The sequence below is a fragment of the Scyliorhinus canicula genome, chromosome 8 (assembly GCF_902713615.1).
Source record: "Scyliorhinus canicula chromosome 8, sScyCan1.1, whole genome shotgun sequence".
Classification (NCBI taxonomy): Eukaryota; Metazoa; Chordata; class Chondrichthyes; order Carcharhiniformes; family Scyliorhinidae; genus Scyliorhinus; species Scyliorhinus canicula.
Genome location: NC_052153.1, coordinates 155,364,097 through 155,386,979, shown reverse-complemented (window position 1 = coordinate 155,386,979; position 22,883 = coordinate 155,364,097). Strand labels below are relative to the sequence as shown.

The 22,883-nt window shown below is 50.6% G+C and overlaps 1 long non-coding RNA gene across 1 annotated transcript in view; it reads right to left on the bottom strand.

Moving 5' to 3' along the window:
• Positions 1 to 5,666: 5,666 nt before the first annotated feature.
• Positions 5,667 to 22,883, bottom strand: part of LOC119970020 — a 52,834-nt gene continuing 35,617 nt past the window's right edge. The window contains exon 3 of the long non-coding RNA XR_005461520.1: positions 5,667 to 5,893. This is a non-coding gene — a long non-coding RNA (uncharacterized LOC119970020). The remainder of the gene's footprint in view (positions 5,894 to 22,883) is intronic.

The window sequence follows — 22,883 nt, the reverse complement described above, 5'->3', positions numbered from 1 at the left end:
TGTGAAAGAGAAATCATATTTGACTAATTTATTAAAATTCTTTCAGCAAGTAACAAGCAGTGTGGCTGAAGAGGAACTTGGCAGATATGCTGTATTTACATTTCCACAAGGTATTTAAGGTGCCATTTCAAAGGCTACAATGCAAAATAAGAGCTCAGGGTATTGGGTAACATATTAGCATAGATAGAGGGTTGGTTAGCTAACAGGAAACAGGATAGATATAAATCTCTCATTTTTGGGTTGATAAAATGTGACAAGTGGAGGCCACGGGGATTAAAGTTCGGGCCTCAACTCTTTACAGGTTATTACAATGAATTGGATGAGGGAATGGAATGTATGGTTACTAAATTTGTTGATGACACAAAGATAAGTAAGAAAATAAGTTGTGAAGAGGACACACAGAATCTGCAAAAGGGACATAGATATGTTAAATGAGTGGACCAAATCTTGGCAGATTGAGTAAAATGTGAGAAAATGTGAACTTGAGCACTTTGGCAGTGATGCACGATCAATCACTACTGAAGCGAGATTGTAGTCCAATTGAAGGCTTTAATGAACAAGTAGTTACCCCAGCATCTCCGGTACAGAATGACTGCTGTGGGTGAAACACAGACTCTTATGCTCCGCCTGCTGGGCGGAACCAGCAGGCAGGTTCTACCACTCATACTACAGTATAAGGTACATCCCACCTAGGTACCGTGATATCCCTAATATAGCCTACCACAGGCAGGAAGAATAGAAAAGCTAGCATATTATTTAAATGGTGCATGATTGCAGAACTCTGAGGTACAGAGGGATCTGGGTGTCCTGGCATATGAGTCTCAAAAGGTTAATATGTTGGTACAGCAAGTGAGCAGGAAGGCAAATGGAATGCTGTTGTTTATTGCAAGGGGGGTGGGATATAAAAGTAGGAGGGCGGGATTCTCCGACCCCCTGCCGGGTTGGAGAATCCCCAGGGGGGGCGGCAAGAATCCCGCCCTGCCGCACCGACACCGACTGCCGTATTCTCCAGCACTGGTTTTCAGGCGGGAGCGGGTTTATGCCACGCTGGTCGGGGGCCATTGGCAGCGGCCCCCCAGCAATTCTCCGGGCCCCAATGGGCCGAGCGGCCATCAATTCCTGGCCAGTCCTGCCAGCGTGAAATGGACAGGGTCCCACAAGGCGGGACCTGGCTGGTAGGCCATCTAGTGGAGTCCTCGGGGGGGGGGGGCACGGGAGGATCCTGCCCCGGGGGGGGGTGGCCCCCACTGTAGCCTGGCCCGCGATCGGGGCCCACAGATCTGCGGGCGGGCCTGTACCATGGGGGCACTCCGTTCTTCCATGCCGGCCTCTGTTGGGCTCCGCCATGGCTGGAGCGGAGAAGAACCCCCCCTGCGTATGCGCAGGAACATGCCAGCCGGTCTGCGCATGCGCCAACTCGCGCCAGCCCTTCGCCGACGGTTGGCGCGGCACCAACCCCTCCGGCGCCGGCCTAGCTCCCGGAAGTGCAGAGGATTCCGCAACTTCCGGTTGGTTGATGCTGGAGTGGTTTGCGCCGTTCTTGCTGCCGGCGTGGGGCCATCCCGCCAATTGCGGAACAATCCCGTACCGGGATGTTTTACTACAGTTGTACAGAACATTGGTGAGATCACATGTGTATAGTTTTGGTCTCCTTATTTAAAAAAGGATATAGGTAAGTTGGAAGCAGTTGAGAGAAGGATCAGTGGACTGACACCTGCCCCAGTGCTTATGTGAGGGGGTTGCCCTGATGCTTATGATGGGGGGTGATTGTGCCCTGATGCATGTGGGGGGGGGGGGTCTGCCCCGATGCTTGTGAGAGCTTCCCCCATAGAGCGTGGGGGTGGGGCGGGAGGGGTGATGAGGAGTTTATCCCTAACACAGATTGGGACACCCTTTAAAGGTGGCACCCTGATCTGTGTGGAGCGAGCCCCGCCCAAAGCATGATAGTGAAAACCCCGCTCCCAGGTTACCTGTGCACAGAGTTCCAGAGGATCTGGAGAGAAAACTCAGCTGTGCAGAGCTCTACGCCAATTTGCCAGTTTCTCACTGAATCTGACGCTCTGGCAAAATGTCAGAAAATCCCACCCTCTGTTTCCATCTCCACAGGTCAGCCTGATGTGTTGAGTATTTGCAGCGTTCCCTGGCTTTATTTCAGATCTCTAACATTCACTGTCATTGTTTTTCACACCTGCTTCATCCAGAGTCTGCATAAAGCTGTGCTGCGGTTTACATCCATCCACTGCTATTTGTTGATTCTCCACTTTAACGAATACCACATTTCTTCTGACCCTCCTGAAAAAATAAGAGGTGCTATAATCAAGGGAAGAGTGTGTAAGAAACATTCAGGGAGTAGGGACCCTGGATCCCCTAGGCAAACTACGCGGTTGTCTAGAGCGGCAGTGTTCAGCAAGATGGCAGCAAAAATTGAATGAACCGTTTAAGAAGTTACATAAGTAAATAAACAGACTTCAGCAATCGGAATGAAAAGTCTCGGGTATCAATCTTCCAGTCACACCTGCAGTAGGAATCGTCAGGAGCAGGATGATAAATATGATGGACAAGCCAAAGATCTGTTGATCACGGATGGGAATTTCTGATCCCAGGCAGGCGGGACTGGAAAATCCCATCCCAGATCAGCTAATATACATCCACATGTACTGACACACATATAGAGTTCCATGTATTTACAATGCTGTCTTCCCCAAAATTTCATATATTCCTCGTTCTGTATTTGTAACAGTTTTACAAATTTGTGCATCTGCATATCTCTTCCAAACTGCACACTTGTAAATTTAAAGTAGCCCACTCCGTTGTAATGATTATTGATTGAGTAAATTGCACATGACATCATCTCATAACTGTTGCAGGAATACATGGGGTGATTCCCACACCCACAACCCCCCCCCCCCCCCCCCCCCCCCCCCCGCATTTCTTGTGTGGGACCGAGGTCCTCCCACCTCCCCCCCACACCGCTGGCACACCCACCAGCGAGAACTGCCGGAAAATTCCGGCCATAGTATTCCATATTACACAGGACCCAAGGAACAGCAATTGTGGTTCATAAGCGGCTTCCCCTGTCGGCCACCAAGATCATGGTGGAAGCTAATGGTTTGTACGTGGTTGTCAATGGGTCTCTGGCGGCTACACTGATGGTTCTGGTAAATGTCTATGCCCAAACTGAGATGATGTGGTATCTATTAGGAATCTACTACTTCCATTCCCAATCTAGACACACACCAGTTGGTGCTGGGGACTTCAATAATAATAATCCTTATCATCACAAGTAGGGTTACATTAACCCTGTAATGAAGTTACTGTGAAAATCCCCTAGTCGCCACACTCTGGCACCTGCTCGGGTACACAGCTGGAGTGGGTGAGGGTGAATGAGAGAAAGAACTGGGACCCATTCTTAATGAAGATGTGTGGAATGAGGCCCTTCGTAGGGTGAATTCTACGTCCTCCTGTGCGTGGCTCAGCCTGATCCAGCTGAAGGTGGGACATGGAGCTCATCTATCGCAGGCTAGGATGAGTGGGTTCTTTGATGAAGTGGAGGACAGGTGAGAGCAGTGCTCTCATGGGCCTGCTAACCACACCCACATATCCTTGTCGTATCCAAGGATGGGAAGCTTTTGGGGCCCATTCTTTGTCAGCAATTCTCAACATTGATCTGGAACCTTGTCCATTGATAGCCATTTTTGGGGTGTTGAATTCACCAGGGCTGCAGATCAGGATGAAGGCAGATGTTCTGGCCTTTGCCTCATTGATAGCCTGGAGGTGAGTTCTGCTGGGATGGAGTTCTGCCGGTCCTCCCAGTGCCTTGGCCTGGTTGGGTGACCTCATGGAATTTCTATATTTAGAAAAAGTCAAGTATATCATTGGGGGTCAGTGGAGGGGTTGTACCTGAGGTGGCAGGTAGAATATATATATAGTTATTATGATATTGTACTATGTATGAGCCACTTTATGGGCTGTTTGATGTTGATGATGTGTTGATTTTGATGAAAATTTTGAATAAAAATGTTGTATTCAATCTTTTAAAGTATTACATATTACACATTATAATGTGCATTTCCTCTTTATAGATATCCTGTAGAAAGTGTGAAACAATGAGAATGTACTATCAGTATCAAAATATTCTCCTATTCCATGTAAAATAAACCTGTAATTATAAATGCTAAATGTTTATTTACACTAATGCACAATATTAATTTGGTGGGTGTGGATAGGTTGCACAAGGACGAAGGTTGGTCTATCGGGTGCACAGGCCCCGACAGAGAGAGTGGAAATATACAGAAGAGAGGAGGCAGTGAAAGAAATAGATAAGAGGTGAGAGCAGCAACGCAAGGAGGTCCAGAAGATAGTCTTTGAAATCCATCCGGGGTGCAGGAAGTGGGCGTTAAAACATGTTGTAGGCAGAGAAAGAAAGGCAGATATAATTAGAGGATGTGAAATAAGCAGAGGCAAGATAGATTTTTTTTAAACATTGACAATGGGAAATGTCAATTTCTTAAATTTGTGTTTGTCACAAAACTACCACGATGGATTCAACCCATTAATGTTTAGTACCTTCCCCGCCATTTAAGATAATTAAAATCAGCTAGAAGTAGTGCCTCGTCGACTTTCGGTGCATTTTTATTTGCTTAAATCATTTTATTTTGATTCTTCGCTTCGCTCCAATGGCCTGCAACAATTTCCAATGATTAATTTCCTTCTCCTGTCGTCACAGATTACGGTCTCGATTGACACAGGCACACTTGCATCGTCAACAATACTCTTTCATTTTGCTAGTCTGAGCTATTACTGAGCCTCACGGTTCTCAAACAGGACCTGGCAAGCTGGCTTTATGTTATTTCAAATGCATTTAAAGGCTAACACCAATAAATGTAGATACCTTGAGCGACTCCTCAGCTGATTATTGGAGTTACTAACACTCATTTTGAAAGTAGGTCTCTTGTGCAAAATTAAGAAGTTTAGTAATAACACGCTATGATGCATTAGTACTTTTCTGTTCCAGAATATAGGATACATGCTAAGCAGCTTAATTTAAAAAAATTGAAAATAAAAAGAGAGAACGCTGGAAATGTACAGCGGGTCAATTGTTAACTGATGTGTATCATCTCAGCAGAATGGAATATTACATCCAGAAACGTACCCATCTTCATCTTTCAGTTATCAGTTAAGCTGTCTATTACTCCAGCAGTCTCTTGTTTTCTTTTTAATTTCAGATTTGCAATTTTCCGTTTTTGCTCATTAGAAACAGATTCTGATTTAATAAGTGCACCATTTCTTTCTCGGTCAGTTCAACACATTTAACAAAAAATAACAAGTGGGCTAATTAAAGCCAAATGGTCATCCTCTCATAGCCAACGGATTGAATGCTTTGGTCATTTACATTTAAATAAGATTTTTAAAGTTCTAAATGGAAGCAAAATCTAATTAAGACCACAGCACAAACTGCACTTCCTTCAGAAATTTAAAAAAGCGTGTCTTGAATGCGTTGAACTGAATGAAGCTAAAAGAATGAAGCTCTGAGATTGAAGGTAGGTCCCCAATTTATTAGAGTAGGAGAAAGTTAGTGAGAAAACTGAGCATTGAGAGTGACTGGTGCGAGATTAAGGGTTTTCGCTCAAACTGCAGCTGGAGTGAAACATTCCTCTAATTAAATCTTGCTGACTTGTTTATTAATTACTAATTCAATCAGATACATGACAGTGTTTCCCCTTGCAAAAGCTGAAACAGTGATTAACAGAGCAAGGCCCAAACTTGTTTTGTGTTAAACCTATACTTTGGCATTGATCCTTTCACATCTACTTTGTTCAGCCAAGTGACATGGAAATAAACCGGCTTCCATCTCCATACGAAGGAGGCCCATGCCTTGCACTCAATCAAAATCCTAAAATGACAAAAATGTATGGATCAGTTTCAAACAGAACATTCCCTGGAATACAATGGCAAAATCATCCATGAATAAATTACAAAATATCAAAGAATTTTTATTTATCAGCTGCCTCTAAAAAGGCTTGTGGCCTTATGCTGAAGATGTCACTTCCTCGTTAAGTTATGCTACTGCCTGGTACTGAATGGGTTGCACAGTACATTAATAATAATCTTATTATTGCCACCAGTGGGCTTACATTAACACTGTAATAAAGTTACTGTGAAAATCCCCTAGTCGCCACATTCCGACGCCTGTTCAGGTACACTGAGGGAGAATTCAGAATATACATTTCACCAGACAGCACGTCTTTCGGGACTTGTGGGAGGAAACCGGAGCACTCGGAGGAGACCCACGCTGACACAGGGAGAATCTGCAGACTCCACACAGATAGTGACCCAAGCCGGTAATTGAACCCGGGACCCTGGCGCTGTGAAGCAAAAATGCTAACCACTGTGCTACCTTGTCAAGTGGTTGACCCTGCTTTGTTTTGCACATTACAGACAGAGAAAATGTTTATCTTTTCCTATAACTGTACTTTCTTGTAATTTAGAAGAACGCCTAGGATATCACAATTGTTGAAGAAATCTCATAAATTTGCAGAGACCATGGGATCTTCCCTTGCCTCGCCATAAAAATGCTGCATCTATGGACCACCTTACGGTTCTTTTCTCCCATCATTGACAATAGTTTGACACTATGGTTTTCCAGTTTTTTAAAAATGGTTCAGTTTTAGAATTGGCCTTCTAGCTATAATGTATCTCAATTGCCAAGCAGCTTGTTTCAACTCCCTGTCAGCTCACATTTGCGGAAGGTTTAGAAAAATTTCTGGTGTATAGGAAATCATATCCTGGGGTAGAATTGTCTGAAATCATATCCTCGGGCAGATTCTTCACCTCACCATGCCGGAAACGTGAACCGTGATCAGGCAGAGAATCGGATGTCCGGCAAAAATCCAGTTTCGTGTCCGGCATCGTTTCGGGCACCATGATCCAGTCCCTCCAGTCCCCCCCGACCCCTCGACCCCCCCCCACCCCTCCCACCCCCAGACCCCCCACCCCCCCCCCCCCCCCACCCCTCCCACCCCCCCGAACCCCCACCCCTCCCACCCCCTGACCCCCCCCCTCCCACCCCCCCACCCCTCCCACCCCCCCACCCCCCCAACGCTGGCCGGGGCATGCTAAACCGGCATTTGTATTCACTTAAATATACTTAGCAGATTGGACCCAGTATGTTCCATGCTTCACTGATGCTCATTCCCTCTCAGGTGGAAGTCACGTGGGCTCAATTTACTGCAAGTATTTACAAATGGGGACTGGGTTCTATTGCTGCTGAGGGGGAGAGAGATGGTCAGCAAAGTTTAAAAAAGTGTTCACAATTGTAACTTGCGGGGGTGGCTACCAGAGCTGGGGGTGGAGTAGCAGCCAACAACTTGGTGACAGCTCCGTGGACTCAGGGTGTCTCCTTGGGATCAGGGTGAGGAGGAGAGCCAATGAGAGCCAGGCATGGAGCTCGGGCTGGCATGGTAGGCTGTCCAACGTGTGCTCCGCACACGGGACAACCGCATTTGCCAACTAAGAAGCCTGACTACCAGCAGCTCAGCCATCCTGTCCCATTTCACCCCCCTTCCAAATGGTGCCTGCTTCCCCACAGCCGATCACAACCTCCTTATCCCTCCTCCCTTCACTGCACCTCCCTGTCCCTCCTCCCTTCACTGCGCCTCCTTATCCCTCCTCCCTTCACTGCACCTCCCTGTCCCTCCTCCCTTCACTGCACCTCCCTGTCCCTCCTCCCTTCACTGCACCTCCCTGTCCCTCCCTTCACTGCACCTCCCTGTCCCTCCTCCCTTCACTGCACCTCCCTGTCCCTCCTCCCTTCACTGCACCTCCCTGTCCCTCCTCCCTTCACTGCACCTCCCTGTCCCTCCTCCCTTCACTGCACCTCCCTGTCCGTCCTCCCCTCACTGCACCTCCCTGTCCCTCCTCCCTTCACTGCACCTCCCTGTCCTTCCTCCCTTCACTGCACCTCCCTGTCCGTCCTCCCTTCACTGCACCTCCCTGTCCCTCCTCCCTTCACTGCACCTCCTTATCACTCCTCCCTTCACTGCACCTCCCTGTCCCTCCTCCCTTCATTGCACCTCCCTGTCCCTCCTCCCTTCACTGCACCTCCCTGTCCCTCCTCCCTTCACTGCACCTCCCTGTCCCTCCCTTCAATGCACCTCCCTGTCCCTCCTCCCTTCACTGCACCTCCCTGTCCCTCCTCCCTTCACTGCACCTCCCTGTCCCTCCCTTCACTGCACCTCCCTGTCCCACCTCCCTTCACTGCACCTCCCTGTCCCTCCTCCCTTCACTCCTCCTTCCCTGCCCCTCCTCCCTTCACTGCACCTCCCTGTCCCTCCTCCCTTCACTCCTCCTTCACTGCCCCTCCTCCCTTCACTGCACCTCCCTGTCCGTCCTCCCCTCACTGCCTGTGGTGAATGTGTAACCACTATAATTCACACTGTACATTACTGTGTCCGTGTGGGCTCCATCTGTGAGCCGTTGCACGGCTCTGCCCACAGGGGGAGATGAGGAGCATGTACAGGGCTCCGCCCTTGGCTCTGCCCCCAGCAGGAAGCATAAGTGCTGCGATCCTACGAGTCCACCCTCAGTTCAGTATAGTCGCAGGCAGGCTCAGTTATAAGCCGATTAAAGCCACAGTTTACTTCAACTCGTGTCTCTGAATGAATTGATGGTCGCATCAATTTAATCGACTTAAAAACTACTATGGAATCAGCCCTCAAACCTGACCTACTGGAACTCGATCCACAGGCCGCAGAAGCAAAATAATTTTTTTGGCATTGGCTTCGGTGTTTCAAGGCCTACCTGGCTGCGTCAACTACCTCCGCTGTTACTGAAGAACAGAAACTCAGTCTTCTCCACGCACGGGTGAGCCATCGTATTTCAACTCAACTTGATGTAACTGACTCATATACTGAGGCCCTCGGCCGCCTGTACATGCGGCCCGTGAATGAAGTCTACGCGCGGCACGTCTTTACAACTCGACGCCAGTGCCCTGCAGAGTCGCTAGAAGACTATCTAAGCGACCTTAAAGCTCTAGCACGAGAATGTAACTTCCAGGCCGTGACAGCCTCCCAGCACATGGAAGTCGCCGTCCAAATCGTGTATGTTGCAGGGGTCTGATCCAATTATGTGCGGCAGCGTCTTCTCGAAAAAGGGGCCCAGGACCTGGAGGACACAGTAAAACTAGCGACCTCATTAGAGGTCGCTTTCCAAAGTTTAAATGCGTTCCCGGCCGATCACGCGACCCCCATCGTGGACCCCCGACCAGAGACTGCCCCAGGCCTGCGCCGCGTGGCCACCCGCCCACCAAGGAGGGCTATCGTGCCACTTTTGCGGCCAGCCCCAACACTCCCGGCAGCACTGCCCGGCCCGCAACGCGACCTGCAGCAGCTGCGGGCGGAAAGGGCACTTTGCTAAGGCCTGCCTGGCCAAAGCTAAAAACTCTAACTCGAACCCTAACCCGAACACTCGCTCCTCCGACTCACAGGCCCGCAGACCCCGCAATGTTGCAGCGTGTCTGCCGACTCCGCCTCTGCAAAACATGTGTGACTCATGGGGGCCGCCATCTTGCCAATCCTCCACCACACGGCCGGCTATGTGCGATTCATGGGGGCCGCCATCTTGGGCACCATCTTCCTCGCCGCTCGCCACGTGCGATCCATGGGGGTGGCCATCTTGGACACCATCTTCCTCGCCACCCGCCACGTGCAATCAACGGGGGCCGCCATCTTGGCCGTCACTCGATATGCCACTCGACGACTACGACCTCCGGGGACCGTCATCGCGGGGCCGCTCCAGCACCGCCGACCACGCCACCGACTACCCACAGCTCAGTGCAGTCACTTTGGACCAGTCGCGGCCAAAGCATCTCAAGAGCTCCATGATGTCCGTCCAAATCAACGGATACGAGACACCGTGCCTCTTCGACTCCGGGAGTACCGAGAGCTTCTTCGCCCAGATCTGGTAAGGCGCTGCTCGCTCCCGATATTTCCGACACAGCAAACAACTATCTCCCTCGCCTCGGGGTCGCACTCCGTTCAGATACAAGGGCGCACTATTGCGACGTTAACAATACAGGGCGCCAACTATACCAACTTCCAACTGTATGTACTCCCAGACCTCTGTGCCCCCCCTCCTCCTAGGACTGGATTACCAGTGCAACCTCAGGAGCCTAACACTCAGCTTCGGCGGACCCCTCCTCCCACTCACTATATGTAGCCTAGCAACTCTGAAAATCGACCCCCCTCCACTCTTCGCTAATCTCACTGCCAACTGCAAACCAGTGGCCACTCGCAGCAGGAGGTATAGCCTGCAGGACAGTGTTTATTAGATCCGAAGTCCGGCGTCTCTTACGTGAAGGAGTCATAGAGGCCAGTACTAGCCCCAGGAGAGCTCAGGTGGTGGTCGTCAAGACCGGGGAAAAGTTCCGGATGGAGGTTGATTACAGCCAGACCATTAACTGGTTCACGCACCTCGATGCGTGCCCCCTCCCCCGGATTGCAGACATGGTAAATCAGATCGCTCAGTACCGCATATTCTCCACGGTGGATCTAAAGTCTGCATACCACCAGCTCCCAATCCGCCCGGAGGACCGCCACTACACGCCGTTCGAGACTGACGGCCGCCTTTTCCATTTCCTCCGGGTTCCCTTTGACGTTACGAATGGGGTTTCGGTGTTCCAACGAGCAATGGACCGAATGGTGGACCAGTACAGTCTGCGGGCCACGTTTCTGTACTTGGATAATGTCACCATCTGCGGCCATGACCAGCAGGACCACGACGCCAACCTCCACCAATTTCTCCTAACCACCCAAAAACTCAACCTCACATATAATAAGGAAAAATGCGTTTTCCGCACAACCAGACTAGCCATCCTCAGCTACGTCGTGGAAACCGGGGTCCTAGGACCCGACCCTGACCGTATGCTTACAACTTACAACTCCCTCTCCCTCACTGTTCCAGGGCCCTCAAGAGGTGCCTCGGATTTTTCTCATACTATGCCCAGTGGATCCCCCAGTATGAGGACAAAGCCCGCCCACTATTTAAGGCCACACTCTTCCCACCGTCAGCCGAGGCTCGCCAGGCCTTCAACTGAATTAAGGCGGACATCGCCAAAGCCGCCATGCGGGCAGTAGATGAATCCGTCCCATTCCAGGTGGAGAGCGACGCCTCAGAGGTCTCTCTCGCTGCCACTCTGAACCAGGCTGGCAGGCCGATAGCGTTCTTTTCCCGAACCCTCTCCGCTTCGGAACTTCGACACTCCTCAGTCGAAAAGGAAGATTAAGCCATTGTGGAAGCCGTGCGGCACTGGAGGCACTACCTCGCTGGTAGGAGGTTTACCCACATCACCGACCAGAGATCGGTTCCGTTTATGTTTGATAACTCGCAGCGGGGCAAAATCAAGATTGACAAAATCTTGCAGTGGAGGATCGAACTCTCCACCTATAATTATGATATCGTATACCATCCTGGGAAGCTCAACGAGCCCCCAGATACCCTGTCCCATGGCACATGCACCAGCACGCAAGACGACCGACTACAGGCTATCCACAATGACCTCTGCCACCCGGGGGTCACCCGGCTCGCCCACTACATCAAGGCCCGCAATCTGCCTTTCTCCACCGAGGAGGTTAAAGCTGTCATCAGGAATTGCCCGATCTGCGTGGAGTGTAAACCGCAGTCCTATAGACCACACAAGACCCACCTGGTAAAGGCATCCCGGCCCTTTGAACGACTGAGTATTGATTTCAAATGGCCCCTCCCCTCGACCAACCATAACATCTACTTTCTCAATATTATAGATGAATTCTCCCGTTCCCCTTTGCTATCCCGTGCCCCGATATGACCTCCCATACAGTCATCAGTGCCCTGCACAGTGTCTTCACCCTGTTCGGTTTCCCCAGCTATGTCCACAGCGACAGGGGTTCGTCCTTCATGAGCAACGAGCTGCGTCAGTACCTGCTCGACAAGGGCATCGCCTCGAGCAGGACTACCAGTTATAACCCCAGGGGCAACGGGCAGGTGGAGAGGCAGAACGCGACGGTCTGGAAGACCGTCCTACTGACCCTACGGTCCAGGAATCTCCTGACCTCCCACTGGCAGGAGGTCCTCCCCAATGCACTCCATGCTATTAGGTCCCTCCTTTGTACGGCCACAAACCAGACTCCTCATGATCGCTTATTTGTCTTCCCTCGGGGCACTACCACGGGGGCCTCGCTTCCATCCTGGTTGAGGACACCGGGCCCTGTCCTCCTTTGGAAGGACGTCCGGACACATAAAACAGACCCCCTGGTAGAGAGGGTCCTGCTCCTGCACTCAAACCTCCACTACGCGTTTGGCGAACACCCCGATGGCCGACAGGACACCGTTTCCCTCCGGGACCTGGCACCTGCAGGATCTACTACTACTACTACCACAACCATTACCATACCGCCTAGGTACCCCCCACACTACACCCAATGCTGCCTCCCACGCCCTGCACCCCTGCACCTACTTGCTTCCCGCGCCCCCATCCACCGGTCCGCAGGAACGAAGCTCTGGAAGAACCACCCCCGGAGTCCACCCTCGGATTTGCACCGAATATCTGTCCACAGCCATCCGAAGCGGCTGTAACTCCAGTGCTCCGTCGGTCTCAACGCACGATTCGAGCGCCGGACCGACTGAACTTATAGACCCGTCACCCCCGACGGACTTGATTTTTAACAGGGGGTGAATGTGGTGAATGTGTAATCACTATAAATTCACACTGTACATTACTGTGTCCCTGTGGGCTCCATCTGTGAGCCGTTGCGCGGCTCTGCCCACAGGGGGAGATGAGGAGCATGTACAGGGCTCCGCCCTTGGCTCCGCCCCCAGCAGGAAGTATAAGTGCTGCGGTCCTACAAGTCCGCCCTCAGTTCAGTATAGTCGCAGGCAGGCTCAGTTATAAGCAAATTAAAGCCACAGTTTACTTCAACTCATGTCTCTGAATGAATTGATGGTCGCATCACTGCTCCTCCCCTGTCCCTCCTCCCTTCACTGCATCTTCCCTGTCCCTCCTCCCTTCAATGCCCCTCCCTGTCCCTCCTCAGCTGGTCTTGTAAGACACAAGACAGCATGTCTGGTTATACAGCAGGACGGGAGTGAGGCCTGAGGTGGTGAGAGCTGGGCTGAGGGGGGTTGGTGTGTAGGATGAGGGGGGTTGGGGTGTAGAATGAGGGGGGTTGGGGTGTGGGGTGAGGGGGGTTGGGGTGAGGGGGGTTGGGGTGAGGGGGTTGGGGTGTGGGGTGAGGGGGGTTGGGGTGTGGGGTGAGGGGGGTTGGGGTGTAGAATGAGGGGGGTTGGGGTGTAGAATGAGGGGGGTTGGGGTGTAGGATGAGGGGGGTTGGGGTGTAGGATGAGTGGGGTTGGGATGTGGTGTTGGATGGGCACATATTTGTCATGGGGACCTGCAACTAGGCAGGGGGTCTCACTTCGTGGCGCACCGCCGACCGCCACATCGGCGACCTCCCTCTCTTCCAGCCCGCCGACAATGTCTAGTGCCCTCTGCTCGGACACGGTGAGGAGGCGCAGGTCTGGTGGTCCCTTTCCTGTCTACTCCAGCTCCCGGCGGTTGTGGGCGGCCTTGGCCTGAGGGGATGCAAACACAAGCAGCAACAGTGTTAGATGGCCCGACGCATGCAGCCCAGGGGTTGGTATCTGATGGCATCATTGGCCAGGGCACCCGGCCTTTGCGGCTGGCATGGCTGCAGCCCTGTGTGTCAGGGTGGGGGTCCGGCCGTCCCCCGGGGTGGGGGGGTTAGTGCCCAGGGCACAGCGCTGGGTACTCACCCTGGCAGCCCAGAGGAGGTCGTGCAGTTTCTTCCTGCAGTGGTCTCCAGTCTGGACCCACCCCAACAGCGCTGAGCTCGGCTCCCACCTCAGCGAACGATGGCGATTTCTCTAATTATCCATGATACGCTTCCAAATTGTGTTGGTTCTGGCAGATTTAACCAGAAATCTGGGGGAGGGGAGACAGTTTTCAAAACTGATGCGATTCTGGGCCCTATTTGTACCTGATTGTACCCAAAGTGGGAACTGTAGCCTACATCGGGAGTTGATAGTGATGTCGAGGTCATGTGACAGGACTGGTAATCCAGGGACAGAGGCTCGTATTCTGGCAGCATTAGGTACAAATCCCACCATGACAGCTGGTGAAAGTTCAATTCAGCTAATAAATCTGGAATTGAAAGTAATGGTGAACATGACACTCTCGTTGTCGTAAAAACCCATCAGGCTCACGAATGTCATCTGGAGAACGAAAGCTTCATAGCCATGTGTTTGACTGTTAACTGCTCTCTGAAATGGCCTCGAACGCTAGGGAAAGGGCTATTAGGGACGGGCAACAAATGCTGGCCTTGCCAGCGACGCCCACATACCATGAAAGAATATTAAAATGTTTAACAATTTGGTGTCTGTAATTTTGTACATGTTTTTCTGAACAACAGAGAGCAGATGGGAGCTAGCTGGTTGTCTGAGCACTTTGGAATATTAATCAATTGATAACAGTGGGATTACTGAACTGCTTAATTGTGCATGTTTCTACACTTTGAAACAATTGAAAGACCCTGTAAGATCGGTTACTTAAAGGGGCCAGTCATTGCAGAACGTTTTAGGCCGTTAATAACGATCAATAAATAAAGTTTCAAAGAAGAGTACTGTTCAACTTGAAACTTTCGACCTGCTGGGTATTTCCAGCATTTCCCGTTTACAGGTGATTTTTTTTGTTGGACGGGATTTTCTAACCCTTCCCGCTGGCAGGATCTTCTGGTCCCCCCCCCCCCCCCCCCCGTCTCCTCCGTCAATGGGACAGCAAGCCACACAAAATACCGTAGACATCTGCGGGACCGGAAGATACCACCGGTGGCCAATTGCTATCTCCCTGCGCCACTGGAAAATAGGCGGCGGAATTCTCTAACATGGGGCTATGTCCCCACGCCCGTGAGAAAAAGGGCACGAATCAATCTGGACTTTCCTGGAGAAAATCCAGAGTGATTCTCCGTTTTGAAGGGGGCTTGCAGGGCCCCGGAGTAGTCCACGCAGCTCCGGCTGCCATACGGGGCCCTGCACTTACGGCCGCACAGCCGTGAGGAGGCCGTCTGTGTGGGCCGCCCCGTGCAACATAGCTGACCCACACAGCAAGCCGGCCCCAACAATAGAGCCCCCCCCCCCCCCCCCCCCACCCAGGGTCGCGCACGTCCGCCGATCAGTGGCCCCCAATCGCGAGCCTGGCCGTCCTGAAGGCCCCATTCCGGTGACGGATCCTCCCCCCCCCTACCAGGGCAACCCTAGACTGGGTCCACAGCCACCACTCCGAGCTCCCACCAGGTGGAACCATGAGTGAACTACGCCAGCGGGAACTCAGTCAGCTGCCGGCTGAGAATCGCCACGGGGGCCTGCCGGCGATTCTTCGGTCCAGGGAGAATCACGGCGGGAAGGCATCGGACCCTATTGCGGGTCTGACACTCCATCCGCCGCTCCCGCGCGGAGTGCGATTTTGGCATGGAGGCTCGGAGAATCCTGCCACGGGTGTGCAGAGCGGCAGGAAAATCCCGCCCTGTGTTACTTCAAAAAGTAAAGCTATCTTTAAGGGCAGGTTCAATTGGAGCCCTGCGTGACTAACAGACCAAGGATGGTTATAATATCTCTGTCACAAACAATTACTGAAGCAAATAATTACTGACTGAAGTCAACCAACAATCTTTGCCTTGTTAGTGCTTAAAATGACATGTTCAGTTTACAGATTCCACTCTCAGCTCTAAATTTGATGACTGATAATTTCCTGAAGTCTATTTTCAAAAATCTTGAGATCGGGGCTGTCACATTTCTGTCAGGGTAGAAAATGAACAAGAGATTAAGGGAATGTGGCAGGTGTTCCAAACAAATCCACAATTCAGCAAGATACAACAGGACATTGATAGGTTGGAGACATGGGGCCGGCATCAATCCCACGGCGATTCTCAGGCTCGCGATGGGCCGTAGTCCCGCCGCTGACAGGTTTTTCCCGCCGCCATGGTTTAAACCACCTCTAGTACTGACGGGATTGCCGGTGCGGGCGGGCTCCAGGGTCCCTGGGGGGGGGGGCGCAGGGCGATCTGCCCCGGGGGTGCCCCCACGGTGGCCTGGCCCGCGATTGGGGCCCACCGATCGGCCGGCAGGCCTGTGCTGTGGGGGCACTCTTTTTCTTCCGCCCCCACCATGGCCTTCACCATGGCAGGGGCGGAAGAGACCCCCTCCCCTGCGCATGCGCCGGTATGACATCAGCAGCCGCTGACCCTCCGGCGCATGCGCAGACTTCCGCCGGCCGGTGAAGGCGCCAAAGGCCAACTCGCGCCGGCCGGTGGAGCGGGAACCAATCCAGCGCAGGCCTAGCCCCTAAAGGTGCGGAGAATGCCGCACCTTTGGGGAGGCCCGATGCCAAAGTGGTTCACGCCACTCCGTCCCGCCGGGACCCCCCGCCCCGCCGGGTAGGGGAGAATCCCGGCCATGGGCAGAGAAATAGCAAATGGGGTTTAATCCAAACAAATGTGAGGCAATGCATTTTGGTAGGTCTTACATAGAGGGGAAATATACCGTAAATGGTAAAACTCTTAGGAATACAGAAAGTCAAAGAGACCTGGGCACGCAGATCCACAGATCTTTGAAGGTGGAAACACAAGTCGACAAGGTAAAGAAAGCATACGGATTGCTTGCCTTCATCGGACAGGGTATCGAGTATAAAAACTGGCAATCATGCTACAGTTGTATAGAACCTTGGTAAGGCCTCACTTGGAATATTGCGCACAATTCTGGTCGCCACATTATCAGAAGGCTGTGGAGGCTTTGGAGAGGGTGCAGAGGAGGTTTACCAGGATGGTGCCTGGTCTGGAGGATGTTGGCTATGTGGAGAGGCTGAATAGACTCAGACTGTTTTCATTAGAATGATGGAGGTTCAATGGTGACCTGATAGAGGTCTACAAGATTATGAGGGGTATGGATAGAGTGGATGGGCAGGCACTCTTTCCCAGGGGTGTTGGGATCAGTCACCAGGGGGCATAGATTTAAGGCCCTTGGGGCAAAGTTTAGAGGAGATGTGTAAGGCAGTTCTTTTTACGCAGAGGGTGGTGAGTGCCTGAAACGCATTGCCAGGGAGGTTTATGGAAGCAGATACATTAACGGCGTTCAAAAGGTACCTTGACAAACACATAGATAGGAAGGGTATAGAGGGATACGGCACAAAGACGTTTTGCAAAGGGTTTTGGCAAAGGTTGGTATCATGACCGGTACAGGCTTGGAGGGCCGTAGGGCCTGTTCCTGTGCTGCATTGCTCTTTGTTCTTTGTTATTTGTACTTTGTTCATCAAAGGGGATCAGACTTTCACTTCATCTGGTTAAAAAGACAGCAGGTCTAATGCAATTTGGTGCTGACAACCTCAGATTTTCTTCCTGGAACACTGTTAAGAAAGTAGCCATATAGAACACTTCACTAAGCCACCATTCTGTGATTTGTTAATCGTTTAAAAAGTGAGAAACACTTCACTTAATTACATACTTGACTACATTCTCCTGTAAACTCAAAGCTGATGAACAAAACATTAATTATGAAATAGACTCAGCACTTGTTGGATTGAGAGACTGTGGAATCATGATCCTGAGAGCCATGATGTGGAGATGCCGGTGTTGGACTGAGGTGAGCACAGTAAGAAATCTTACAACAGCAGGTTAAAGTCCAACAGGTTTGTTTCGAATCACTCTAGCTTTTGGAGCTGAGGAAGGAGCTGTGCTCCGAAAGCTAGTGATTTGAAGCAAACCTGTCGACTTTAACCTGGTGTTGTAAGACTTCTTAGTATGATCATGAGAGGTTGGGCAACAGACAGATTGAGTCGTGGCTTCTCGCACTGAGGCAGAGAGGTTGGATAAATTGGACATAAAAGACAAAGGGGAAAAATTTGACTCATTATTTCCAGTTCCAAAGTGGTGTCTGGCAAGAACTTGGGCGGGATTCTCTGACCCCCCGTCGGGTCGGAGAATCGCCGGGGGGGGGGGGGGGGGGGGGGGGGGGGGGGGGGGGGGGGGGGGGGGGCGGCGTAAATCCCGTCCCCGCCAGCTGCCGAATTCTCCGGCCTGCAATGGGCCGAGTGGCCTCCCGTTTTGTTGCCATCCCGCTGGTGTAAATTAGAGTAGGTACTTACCGGCAGGACCTGGTGGCGCAGGCGGCCTCCGGGGTTCTCGGAGGGGGGGAGCTTGGGGGGATCTGGCCCCGGGAGATGCCCCCATGGTGGCCTGGCCTGAAATCGGGGCCCGCCGATCCGCGGGCGGGCCTGTGCCGTGGGGGCACTCTATTCCTCCCCATCGGCCTCTGTGGTCCTCCGCCATAGCCGAAGCAGTGGCGAACCCTCCCATGCATGCGCTGGCATGACGCCAACACACGCTGGCGCACCCGCGCGTGTGCCAACTCACGTCGGCCGGCGGAGGCCCTTCGGCGCCAGTTGACGTGGCGCCAAGCCCCTTCCCCGCCAGCCAGCGGGGCGCAAACCACTCTGGGGTGGGCCTAGCCCCTGAAGGTGTGGAGGATTCTGTACCTTTGGGGCGGCCCGACGCCGGAGTGATTAACGCCACTCCTTCCCACCGGAGTTGCCCGCCCCGCCGATTACGGCAGAATCCCGCCCAAGGAAGCCTGCCAGACTCAGCAAACAGGTTAGTAAGCATGTAGTTTATGTCCACAGGAGGTATGCAGAGCAGAAAGGCGCGATGCCAAAGCTGCCATTTTAAAAATCCCCAATCCTTCTGGCGTCCACTTATAATCTCGCACAGCTGAACATGTGTTCAACAGCATGAAGAAACTCTCACCAGCACAAATGGAAGGGTGCATTAACTATTGCTATGGGTTGGCTTATTTCTTCAGGCTTTTACTATAACTCTACACAGTTCTGATGCTTTTCATAGATGCACAAAGTTTCAACATTTTACAGGATTTAGCACCATTTCCATCCACTTGTTAAATAGAGTACTCTTAGCTAGTTTGGCAATTCTCTCATCCACTCAAGCCATGGGGTGGTTCTCCCATTCCACTGGTTTATTTAGTTGAGTTAAATCCATGTCATTGGAGTCCTTTGGCTTTGAGACCATAACCGTTCCTGAACACTGTTTCATTGGCATGGTGGCAGGTGAGATAACCCCTTGCTGTGAGTCTTTTCAGTTTCACCCTTGACTTTGTCCGAGAGCGGGTGAGGGACTTTCCTTGGTCATAAAGAGGCATCAGCTCAGCACTCAGTCATTAACTTCTCCAGGCCTATAACAATTTTGGAAATTCGTTTTGAAATGTTTAGCTGTAATTCTCATCAGCGACTTCACCCAATTTCTAGATTAAACCAAATCTCTTTTCTGAAATATGAGTAACTTTCTGAAGGCGCCCATCTGCCCAAAATCCACTGGGAGTTAATGTTGGCATACTAGACTGCCTTAAAAAGCTTTGTCACAACCTCCCACTGAGAAATTGAAAGGCAGCCTCTTGTGGATGTAGATTGTTGCTGTCTCTTATGCTGTGTTTCCTACCATTTTCTTGGCTGGAATTTTCCGGTCATTCACGCCGGCTTCACCAATGCCACACCCCCGCAGTGGGTTTCCCAGCCCCAAGGGGTGCATTCAATGGAAAACCCCATTGACAACGCCTGGACCAGAAGATCCCTCCTCCAGCCAATGGTGGCCCCCCTCTGCCGCTGCGAAACACGCAACGTGTTGCGTGGAAAATCCCACCCGAGGTATCCAATCAGTTACAGTTCAAATGACACAATTCGAAGATGATGTGATTGAGCAGAGTGAGGCAGAAATGTGGCACCACCAGAGAGACTTTTTCGCGAACCTGCTCTTCAAGCGATTCTAATGTTGTTGTCGAGGAAACTTGAGTGAGAGTGCACAACATAATCTTTGGAAGCCACAACCCGAGTCAAAGAAATCCTGGTGCAACCGCTGATCTGGTTACATGAAAACGGGGCCTGAGGCTGAGCTGCTAAGACGAAAATCCAAGGTTAACAGAGTCCAAGTCAGAAAGTTGCAGTGATGCAAGTCAATGAGCCAGGCTGAATCATGCTTGTACCAAAGGCAAGATGAACTCATGAGCTGAAGTCAACATTGTTTGGATCAAGTAGTGAGCTATCCTTTCCTATTGGCATCTACGTAGAGATACTAGATGCGACATAAATTAAACATAAATAGGCATAATAGAAAAATATAAATGCCCCAGGCCTTAGTGTCAAATCTCAAAACTTATTACTTTGCATGATTTTATGTCTGATATTAAGTGTACTGATATGGTATTGAAGGTATTAATCAGATAAATATTTTAAAATGCTAACATGCTGCAAGCATTATTAAAGTAAACATTGTGAACTGTTGTAACTATGAAATGATAAAATGAAAATCGCTTATTGTCACGAGTAGGCTTCAATGAAGTTACTGTGAAAAGCCCCTAGTCACCACATTCCGGCGCCTGTCCGGGGAGGCTGGAACGGGAATCGAACCGCGCTACTGGCCTGCTTTAAAAGCCAGCGATTTAGCCCAGTGAGCTAAACCATCCCCTTTGATACCAAGCATTCAGTTGAAGCTTGGTTGTGTGTTGTGATGTTACTGTATCTGTGATTTTCATTTTAAACTTGATGTACACAACAATGTTATCATAGAGTGAGCAGGATTCTCCAGTCTTGTCTCTGGCAGGACCCGTTGTGAACAAGAATGGAAAATTTGGCACTCCAGCCAAACCTCCACTCACTTTCAGTGGGTGGGAAAATCCCAGCTGGGAACGAGGCCAGACTATTTCGACCACAGTGGGTATTTTTTGCTGAAATTGTTAAACATGTGATATCAACCTGCTGCCATTAAAGGCCTGTCCGGATTTTTCACTGCTGTTAAATTAACCTCAGTGGAAATTAGCACCAAGTTTATTGAGTGACATGTTACATTTTTATCTGAAGTCAAAATGTTCTTTTGCATATTGCAAAAATGCCACATGGTGAAGGATAGAACTGGAGCCAATCTTTACATACATATTATGTGCACTTAATTACAGAAATGCATTTTTTCAGCATGCACCCCTAACGCCAGAACCATAATTTTAGTATGTTCTTATTTGTAGAGGCACAAGTGAATCCTAGTTAATGCCCATCACCTGCATACGTTTGAATAGAATTATTATGCAAGGAACAAATAATCTTCCCTCTTTAAGTAAAGATGAGCGTTAACAACAAAAAGATAAAGATGCGAGTTTACAACAAAAAAATAAAGATGCGAGTTTACAACAAAAAAATAAAGATGAGAGTTTACAACAAAAAAATCAGAACAAATTACATAGACAGAGAATTTACAGTGCAGTAGGAGGCCATTTGGCCATCGAGTCTGTGCTGGCCCTTGGAAACAGCACCCTACCTAAGACCACACCTCCACCTTTAACCCAATAGCCACCTAATCTTTTTGGATAGTAAGGGCAATTTAGCGTGGCCAATCCACCTAACATGCATATCTTTGGACTGTGGGAGAAAACCGGAGCACCCGGAGGAAACCCACACAGACACGGGGACAACGTGCAGACTCCACACAGACAGTGACCCAAGCCGAGAATCGAACCTGGGACCCTGGAGCTGTGAAGCGGCTGTGCTAACCACTGTGCTACCGTGCCACTCAAATACCTTCACGTTCTGTACAAAACATCACATTTGGATTGGATTGGATTGGATTTGTTTATTGTCACGTGTACCGAGGTGCAGTGAAAAGTATTTTTCTGCAAGCAGCTCAACAGATCATTCAGTACATGGAAGAAAAGGGAATTAAACAGAATTCAAGAAAATACAAGAAAATACATGAGAATACATAATAGGGCAACACAATATATACAATGTAACTACATAAGCATTGGCATCGGATGAAGCATACATGGGTGTAGTGTTAATGCGGTCAGTCCATAAGAGGGTCATTTAGGAGTCTGGTGACAGTGGGGAAGAAGCTGTTTTTGAGTCTGTTCGTGCGTGTTCTCAGACTTCTGTATCTCCTGCCCGATGGAAGAAGTTGGAAAAGTGAGTAAGCCGGGTGGGAGGGATCCTTGATTATGCTGCCTGCTTTCCTCCAGCAGCGGGAGGTGTAGATGGAATCAATGGATGGGAGGCAGACATTGTGGGATGTCCCACCTCTACGAACCCAAATCATTTCTTCACAGATACTTTTCTTACTGTAAGATAATCTGATGGCTGCCAACTTGCATCCACCCATTTAATTCTCTCCAGAATTGGTGTCAGGCCAGCATAATCAATCTGTAACCTTTCTCACTTATTTCTGGAGGAGTGTACATTATCCCACAAGGAATGATTGTCTACATAACATTCAATGCGTTATACTATCTGCAGCAAACCCTTGTACAGAATGTCACTTAGAATATTTGACAAATAGAATCTCATATTGCAGCCTTCCGGCTGTTCCGGGGAGATTTGCATACGTGCAGTGCGGTCAGCCTAATTTGAAGGTGTACCTGCGAAAGAGACCCGGGGAGTTTGGGTGAAGGCAAGCATCCAGCAGAGGGCAGCAGAGCAGAGCTACTGATTGGCTGTTCCAGGGAGATTTGCATACGTGCAGTGCGGTCAGCCTAATTTGAAGGTGGTTTGTGAAGGGGCTGTTGTCAAGTGACAGTTAAACCCGAAGCACTTCCTCAGTGTTTCCCACCCCCTCCTCCTCTAACCAAAAGAAAAACAACCACGGTCATTGGGAAGTGGGAGCAGGGTCCTGTCGTGAAGGTGAGTGAGTACTTTTAAATTTGCTTACCTTTCAGCGGGAGCAGCCTCCCGATTTTCGGTGGGAGCAGGGGCCTGTCAGGAAGGCGAGTGAGTGCCTTTAAATTTGCTTACCTTA